We start from the raw sequence: 9,414 nt of genomic DNA on the forward strand, positions 1-9,414 counted from the left end.
AAAGAAAGAAAGAAAGAAAGAAAGAAAGAAAGAAAGAAAGAAAGAAAAAGAAAGAAAGAAAGAAAGGCAGCCAACAAGCTTGCAGAATTGAATGAGCAAACCGTGTCCCCTCTGCCTGCCCTTCTACCGTCATTGCATACAAAGTTTGTTACTTATGTCTTCATCTCAGCGTCCCCAAATCTGGGGCTGCGTGAGCTGGTTTTGGGTGGGACTCAGATGGCTGAGCTTCAGCACTATTGTGAAGGGTGACTTTTAGTGTGTAATCTATTTATGGCAAGTGACGTTGATCCACCACATATGGCAGTGCTATCAAGTAGCCAGTAAAAATACATTTATTTAAGAAAATAAGCAGAGTGGAAGCATCGTATCAGTGATGGGACAGGTGGCATTCAGCAGCCTCAAGGTGCTGGCAGCAGCTGATGTCTTAAAGACTCTGCACTGTCTCATTTAATCACCCAAGCACGGATACTGGAAGGAGTTTTGTTTGTTTGTTTGTTTTATTTTTTGAGACAGAGTCTCACTCTGTCACCCAGGCTGGAGTGCACTGCCACAATCTCGGCTCACTGCAACCTCTGCCTCCTGGGCTCTAGCGATTCTTCTCTCTCAGCCTCCTGAGTAGCTGGGATTACAGGTGCCTTCCACCATGTTTGGCTAATTTTTGCATTTTTAGTAGAGACGGGGTTTTACCATGTTGGCCAGGCTGGTCTCGAACTCCTGACCTCAAGTGATATACCTGCCTTGGCCTCCCAAAGTGCTGGGATTACAGGCATGAGTCACAGTTCCTGGCCTGGAGGAAGTCTTATTAGCCTCATTTCATGGAGGAGAAACTGGGGCTCCAGGGCATGGAGGCTGCCTGTCGGCCTCCTGTGCTTTTACCCTCGACAAGCACGCCACCTGCATCACAGAACAGCTGCATTTCTAAAGTCAGGCTTCTGCTTACATGCAGTTGTCCTTCTCCTGTGAATGGAGAAACTGAGGCCTTGGAGTTCAGCCAGCAGGTCAGGACACAGTTCAGCCCGCAGCTGGGGCTCTGACCCTATCCAGGGCCTACCCCAGCAGCCAACTCTGCCAGCCTTTGATACCTCGCCGAGACAGAGGGTCTGGGCAGTGGCCACTCACCCACTGGGCCCACAGCCCCACAGCCCTGGGCTCTGGACACTGGAGGCCTGAGGCTGCACCCCAGGTTGGGGCTGGCCTGCCTGCCACGGGGCCAGGGCTGGGTGCTTTCTGCTGAGTCACTAACAAAGCTCAGGCCTGACCACAGGACATTTTTGAGATTCCAGGGCTGGCTCCACAAAGGCCGGCATCGGCCGTGCGGCAGGTCCGGCTTCACCCAGCCCAGAGCCTGGAGGGCCCGTGGGGACGGGAGTCCTGAGAACTGAGGTTGGGAGACAATGGGTGGCCCCTCAGGGTGGTGTCCTCTGCTCACCCCTCAGTAGGGCCCCGAGGGAACCAGGCACAGGCAGAGATTCATCTTCATGGCAGAACTTCAGGCAAGGGGGGCCCCGGGGTTGGAGACAAAGGGCTCAGAGCTTTGCTTTTTATACACTTTCAAATTTTCTCAGAGTAGAACAATTTAAAAATATAAAACATGGTTAAAAAATTCTCCTACTCCAGACTCCCAGACCCCTAGTTTTCCTCCTTAAAGGCAACTGACGTTACCAGTTTCCTGGGTATCCATGCAGGAATATTTTATGCGTAAACAACCAAATCTCTATACATGTCCACAGAGAGAGGCAGACATAGCTGCATGTGCATAAACACGTGTGTGTGTGTGTGTGTGTGTGTGTGTGTGTGTGTGTGTCCTTCTATCCCAAAGGAAACATATCTTTTTTCCTCGACGAAACACATCCTTTGCATCTAGCTTCCAGAGAGTGCTGCCAATTTGGGGACCAAGGGAGGGAGGCTGCAGAGGAACATCTTTTGGTCAAATGTGAAACGTGATCAGGAAGCTGGTGCTTGGCAAATTTCTCTGAAGCTCTTGGTGACCCCACAAAGAGGAGCAGGGCCCCTTCCGTTTTTTCGGACTGTCTTGGCAGAGGCTCCCTGTCACCGAGGACCTGAGGTTGCCAGACGGTGTGGGAGCTGGCACTGCTGGGGCTCCCGCTGCCTAGGACATGTACGGCTGCCCGGTGATCCTGAGCGCCGACCGCTGTGCACCTCAGTGTCCGTGACTGTGGAGAGGAGGTACGTGCAGAACCAGCTCTGTCTTCCCAGAGACCGTCTCTTTGGTCTAAAGTGATGTAATGTTGCCACGAAAATTCTACTCCCTCCCATCATCAGGCAAAAATACTTCGATGGGATTGTGTTCTTTCAGCAGAGAGGGTGTGCATTAAAAGTTTAGATTTGTTAAACATAGATGCTTAGAACATGACTCTGCTTTGGGTTCTATTTAATTGACCAGAAACCCAAAAAATGTCCTGGTCCTCTTCTTAAGTCTGGGGGTCACTGCTGCCCCACTGTGCACCATCGCTTGTCTGCCCTTGTCTGCCCCCTCCAACAGGGAAGGGGCTCTGGAAGGGTCCGAATCTGGTGTGTCCAGTGTGAACCCTGCACCCATGCCCAGAGCTGTGCCTGGGACCGCACCCCAAGCAAAGTAATAATCTGAATGACATCCTCAAAGGAGGCTGGCTTGGGCTTCAAACAAGGAAGAACTTCCAACATCGAGAACTGTCCTGGTACCATTTCTTCATGCTGTATTAATTGAAGACCTACTGTGTGCAGGGCCGTGAGCAAGGGCACAACCAACCCTTGGGAGCAGACTCTGCCTCAACCCTGGAGTGGCTCCCAAATGAGTCTTCAGCCCGCAAGACTGAGGGTGGCCAATCCTTCTCGGTGAACCATGAGGGAGATTCCTCCTTGGGCTTCGGGGGCAGGAGACCCTCAGAAAGATGCCCTCCACTGCCCTCACACACTTCAGGTCCCCCATCCCCCTGTGTGGGGAAGGTGGTGTTGCAAGAGGCCCATGGGTGTGTGGGGTAGCGGGGCTTGCTGGCCAAGCAAGAGCTCAGGCAAGACTGCCTGGGTGGAGATTCTGGGACTTTGCACAAGTTGATTCAGTTCGACAAGCCTCCATTTCCTTGTCTGTAAAATGGGGGAGTAGCAGTCCTTGTCTTACCGGATTATTATGCAACTTAAATAAGATTGTCGAGGCCAAGCACCTAGCCCAGTGCCTGACATGTCGAAAGTGCTCGGCGGGTGCCAGCCTTTCACTTCCCTGTCAAGTCCTGTGGCAGACAGTTTCCCCAGGAGAGCCAGACCTGCCCTGCGGGGGCCTGTCAGGGTGGGAAACAGATGAGGACCCCAGCCCGGGACTGGCTCCCCTTAGGCCAGCACTGTGCAATAGGAAGATTATGTCAACCTCATCTATAATTTTTAATTTTCTAGTGATCACATTAAACAAAAATTGGCTGGGCTCAGTGGCTCATGCTTATAATCCCAGCACTTTGGGAGGCTGAGGCAGAGGGATCACCTGAGGTTAGGAGTTTGAGACCAGCCTGGCCAACACGACGAAACCCCTCTCTACTGAAAATACAAAAATTAACCAGTCATGGTGGTGTACACCTGTGATTCCAGCTACTCGGGAGGCTGAGGCAGGAGAATTGCTTGAACCCGGGAGGTGGAAGTTGCAATGAGCCGAGATCACGCCGTTGTACTCCAGCCTGGGCGACAGAGCGAGACTCTGTTTCAAAAAAAAAAATACAATTTTTAACTTCCGTGGGTACATAGTAAGTGGTGGCCCCATTTTAAAAAAAAGTGAGCAGGACAGGTGGAATACATTTTAATAATATGTTTTATTTAACCCAATATATCCAACATATGATGACAACATGCATTTGCCATTGTGATTATTAGTGAAGTCTTTTAAGTCCCCTTTTTCCTACTAAGTCTTCAAAATCTGGGGCGCATTTTGTTCTTCCAGGGCATCTTGAAGCAGACCAGCCATGTTGCAAGTGCTTGGAGGCCACGATGACTGGTGGCTGCTGTTCTGGGAGATAGAATCCTATAGCGTCCCCCGTCCTGCAGCACACCGGTGGGACAATTCCAGCTTGATGTCTTAGCCAGTGGGTTCCCACGTCCTCCCCGCCTCTCCCAGGCAGAAGACAGAGTGACCCAGGTAACCAGGTATGGGCAGGTGTATCCCTGGGAGAATTTTAGCAGGCTGCCCTGGCAGCAAGGTGAGTCTGTGACACCGAGCCACCCCCCGTCCCCCGAAAGCCATGCAGACGGCAGCTCACACAGGGACAGAAACCACACTGACTGTCGTTCCTGCCACCTGACCATTGTCCTGTGGCCTAGGGCTGCCCAGAGCCCCTTCCTGCCCAAGTGGCAGCCGGCCTACCTGGATCTGCAGGTGGGCCTTGGAGACACTTCTCATAGGCTCAGCTGTGCTGCCCGGGCAGCTCCTCATGAAAGGCCTGCCTTGTGTGCCTGGGTGTGCCCGGGCCGCCGACGTCACCCGAAGCCCCTTCTCATACATTCCAGCTCCAAGGTTTACAGTTATCGGGAGGAAGTTTCCAATTGCTGGCTCACATGTGGGAAAATATGTAAGCAAGTGAGAGGCCCTTTTGTCTGGGGCTCAGAGGGGGCCGGTGACCAGGAGGGAGGGTGGCCTGTCCCCAGTGGCGGGTACAGAGGAAGCGGCTGCGTTCAGGTTTAATGAAGTCCCATGAATCATGGCCACCCATCAGGCACAGATTCTATAAATCACCTGTGACGGGCTTGGCTTGTTTGTTCTTTCTGAAGCCAATACATTGATTAGGGCAGTGGACATGTGAGAGAGCCCACGGGGGGCACAGGCCCTCAGCGACCTGCCAAGGTCAAATCAAACCCCCTTCTTTTAACTTGCAGGAAAACAAGGCCATCAAAAAAGGAACTCGTGCTAATGAAACCCCCTAGATTCCAAGGCGGAAAACATAGCTCTGAGACCAAGTCCGTTTTCACCCTTGCATCTGAAAGGGAGTCTGGGGAAATGCTAATTTTGAACTTTCTATACACCCTTCCTGCTTCTGGATGTGGCCGCCTGACTCGAATTCCTTTGCACAATAAAATGAGGGGGGAAAGAAATCACATCGCTTCGGCAAAACACAGGCTCGATTTTTCTTGATTAGCGGAAAAGTGTGTGCTATTTAAAAAGACATGTCATATAACTTTTTATTTTTTAGCATTCCCAAGCAAAAAAAAAGGAGGGGGGGTGGTGCATTTTGGGAATATGAGCTCAGCTCAGCACCTAATTTGGAAAGACCTTGTGTTTGGTGATGGACGTGGAAAAACAGGCCTGAATCTGCATTTTAAGAAGATGAGATGTGCCGGCTTTCATTCCTTCTTCCCCTGGGATTCTCTCAGACCCTAAGGAGAAGGGCCCTCTGTTTCTCAAAGTTCATGGGGCAAAGGGACACCTTGGTCCATGGCTGAGAAACTGAGTTGAGCTTTAGGTCAGGTGAACAGGCCCCCTGGCAATCTGCCATCCCCAGCGGACCCCGTCTGTACCTGCCTGCTGCTGTCACCTGGCTGACGTCATTCTTTTCTGGGGAGGATGGTTGTCCATGGACCCTGGACTGCCCCAGGGCAGTCTTTGGAAGTGGCCTCTGAGTGCGTGTTTAGATAACTGCTTTTCAAGCACTGGTTTGTTTGTCATCTTCCTCTTCCTCCCCAGAGTGAGAGCAGGAAACCAGGCCTTGTCAACTGCAGGCCTGCACTCCTGCCCCCGGGTGGCCCCAACCTGCACACGCCGCCTGCCCGCCCGCCAGTGCCAGGCCGTCCACTGCCTGTCAGGAAGGCCAGGGAGCAGATGCTCGTGCCTTGTGTGCGGTGGCCGAGCCTGTGGTTGGGCCATGGGTGCAGGGATCCTGTGTGGCTCCTTGCCAGGACAGTGGGCTCTGCAGGAAGGCCAGGGCCATAGCATGGGGGAGGCCAGGGGAACCTTGTCATGGTCCCTGCCCTCAGAGACCTCTCCAGCCAGACCTTCCAAAGTGGGTGGTGGGCATCGGGGGCCTTGCCTGGAAGAAGCCACTGCCAGCCCCCTCTGTGGGATCTCGGGGATCCCCTGGGCTGTGAGCTGGAAAAGGCTCAGCTCAGCCTGGGAGGGCAATGGGTTTCCAACTTTACAAGGTGGTCTGAGCACAGTGGCTGGGGAGTCAGTGTCCTGCAGGGAAGGTGGCCTTCCCTGCCTGGTCTTGGCCCACATCAGCTCTAGAATGTAGGCTGGCTGCAGTGGGGGAGTCTGGACTAGAGGACATTTTCGGGGGGCCTCCTGCTATACTCTGCATGTGAGAATAAAGTAAAAGCCCAGGTCTCAGTAGGCCAGTAACCAGCCAGGCTTGCCCTGGGGTCCCATTGGTACGCTGTGGAGTGTGAGGGTCTCACCCCAGACTGGGAAGAAGGGGTGTGAGGCTGAGAAGGCCACTGACCTCCTCGGATGACCTGGGATGCAGCAGAGCTGAGCTGGGGCCAGATCTCATTTCTCCGCCTCAGTGCAGCCTGCCAAGCGTGTCTTCCGTCTGTGGCTGTCTGGGTACATGGCCAGCAGGCAGGGTCCTGTCCTCAGGCGCAGTGACTCTGCTGGGGGTATAGGGCTGACCACAACTCACTCACTCACTCATTCATTCATTCATTCATTCAGTCAGCCAATGACCATTAATGAGCACCCCCTCCTGCCTCTCACCTCTGCTGCCAGCCGGAGCGTCAGCCCTTGAAAGTTGCCATAAATACTTTCACCAGGGCCCAGCTTCAAGTCACATTCAGAGCAAATCAGAGCTCCTCATTCTGGGATTTTGTCAGGAAAATGAAGGTCTTGGAAGTTGCTCCCCACAACCCTGACCCAGGGCACTGGATGTGGGAGCAGGTGGGAGCTGAGGGTCGACAAGCTCTGGAACCCCGTCCCGCCATCCTTGGCCTCCCCATCCTCTCCTTTGCCCCTCAGCTTCCTCTCCTGGCCCCTCTCCCCCTGGCTTCCCTTCCTTGCAGGGCAAAAGGAGCAATTGCCTCTCTGTGCGTTTCTATTTCTGCACCTTCCGCTTCCTGGCTGGTGGCCGGCTGGCTGTTTCAGAAAGTTCTGGAATCCGCAAGGCCAGCTGGTCCTGGGGCAGGATGTGGGGGCCTCAGATTTCCTCCTCCCCAGCAGCTCCACAGGCGGGTGTCCCAGGAGCCGGGCGCCCAGAGGTGTCAGGGAAGGCTGCTGCCAAGTGAAGGGATGGGGGAGCGAGTGTGTAAGGGGCGGGCAGATCAGCTTTGTCGTGGGGACTGACCAGTGCCTGCACTGGCAGGTGGGTAGAGGGCCAGCTGCTGGTTCCATGGACATGCACTATGCACCTATTACATGCCAGGCACTGTTCTGGGCTCTGGAAATGCAGTGATGAACAAATGCACATACTGGACTTTATTTTGCAATAGCCCACAAGGTAAGCAACTTTACTATCAATTTTTCAGACAAGAAAATGAGTTTTTTTTTTTTTTTTTTTTTTTTTTTTTTTGAGGCGGAGTCTCGCTCTGTCGCCCGGACTGGAGTGCAGTGGCCAGATCTCAGCTCACTGCAAGCTCTGCCTCCCGGGTTTATGCCATTCTCCTGCCTCAGCCTCCGGAGTAGCTGGGACTACAGGCGCCCGCCACCTCGCCCGGCTAGTTTTTTTTTTTGTATTTTTAGTAGAGACGGGGTTTCACCGCGTCAGCCAGGATGGTCTCGATCTCCTGACCTCGTGATCCGCCCGTCTTGGCCTCCCAAAGTGCTGGGATTACAGGCTTGAGCCACCGCGCCCGGCCAAGAAAATGAGTTTTAACTAATTTGCCCAAATCTACATAGTTAGCAAACCGTCCAGAATTCAAACATAGGCAGTAGGCTTGCCCTTACTCATCCTCTTCAGTAAGTGGATGGTTGTGTGTGTACCTGTGAGAGAGAGGTGGAGAACAGGGGGCTCCAGGTATAGTCACTAGAGGTCTAAATTGTAGTATGCTCTATTAGACTGTTCTCACACTGCTAATAAAGACAATACCTGGTACTGGGTAAATTAATAAAGGAAAGAGGTGGCCGGGTGCAGTGGCTCACGTCTGTAATCCCAGCACTTTGGGAGGCTGAGGTGGGCAGATCACAAGGTCAGGAAATCGAGACCATCCTGGCTAACACGGTGAAACCACGTCTCTACTAAAAAATAAAAAAAATTAGCCGGGCGTGGTGGTGGGCGCCTGTAGTCCCAGCTACTCGGGAAGCTGAGGCAGAAGAATGGTGTGAACCCAGGTGGTGGAGCTTGCAGTGAGCCGAGATTGCGCCACTGCACTCCAGCCTGGGCGACAGAGCGCTATCTGTCTCTCACACACAAAAAAGAAACAAACAAAAAGAAAAAGTTCACCATAGCTCATGCTCATTGTAGAAAACCTGAATAATTTGGAGCATTGGAAACCGCTCAGTGTCTGTGTTTATAGGCTGGTATGCTTCACTGTGATACATTTGTTATGTGTATGCAGACATTTTATTTTATGTAATTAGTATCATATTGTGGTACCAGTTTTGTCTCCTGCATTTCACTGAACAGACCGTGATTACTTCCCCATAGCGTTAAGTCATTTTTGAAACATGATTTTGAATGACTGAATAATATTTTATAGAGCAGATGCTTCATCAATGACCTGTTTTTGCTGTTTCCAGCTTTTAGGCATTACAAGCAGTGCTGTGATGCTCATACTTGCACACAGGTCTTTGCACACATGCAGAAGGGTTTTTTAGAGTAATTCTTAGAAGCTAGATATGAAGTCTAGCTACATAGTGCCAAATTGTCCTCCAGAAGGCTGGTAGCAATTATATTCCCACCAACGTTGTAAGAGAATACAGCAGTCAACACTGCTGAGTAAGGATATTTTGTCTATAATGGCTGCAAATCACATTTCTTTGCTTACTAGTGAGAACGAACACCGTTTTTTAAATAGGATTATCAACCATTTGTATTTTGCTCATGAAATTCCTACTTGTCTTTTAGCCAGTCATCTAGTGGTCGTCGGTCTTGTTGATTTGTAACAGCTTTTTATATATTAAGAATATATTAATCTTTTGTTTTCTGTGTTGTGATATTATAGCAGTGTCTTTTGAGTAATCAGTTTGGTTTTGTTCTTAATATAAAGACTTTTATTTTATGATGAAATGTCCTGAACTTCTTTTTGCTCACTATTATTATGTTCTTTTTTCTTTCCTTTTTTTTTTTTTTTTGACAGAGTCTTGCTGTGTCGCCAGGCTGGAGTGCAGTGGCATGATCTCGGCTCACTGCAGCCTCTGCCACTGGGGGCAAGTGGTCCTCCTGCCTCAGCCTCCTGAGTAGCTGGGACTACAGGTGCCCACCACCACGCCCAGCTAATTTTTGTATTTTTAGTAGAGACGGGGTTTCACCATGTTGGCCAGGATGGTCTTGATCTTATTTTGTTTTTGTTTTT

This window comes from Piliocolobus tephrosceles, chromosome 13 (genome assembly GCF_002776525.5).
Source record: "Piliocolobus tephrosceles isolate RC106 chromosome 13, ASM277652v3, whole genome shotgun sequence".
Taxonomy (NCBI): Eukaryota; Metazoa; Chordata; class Mammalia; order Primates; family Cercopithecidae; genus Piliocolobus; species Piliocolobus tephrosceles.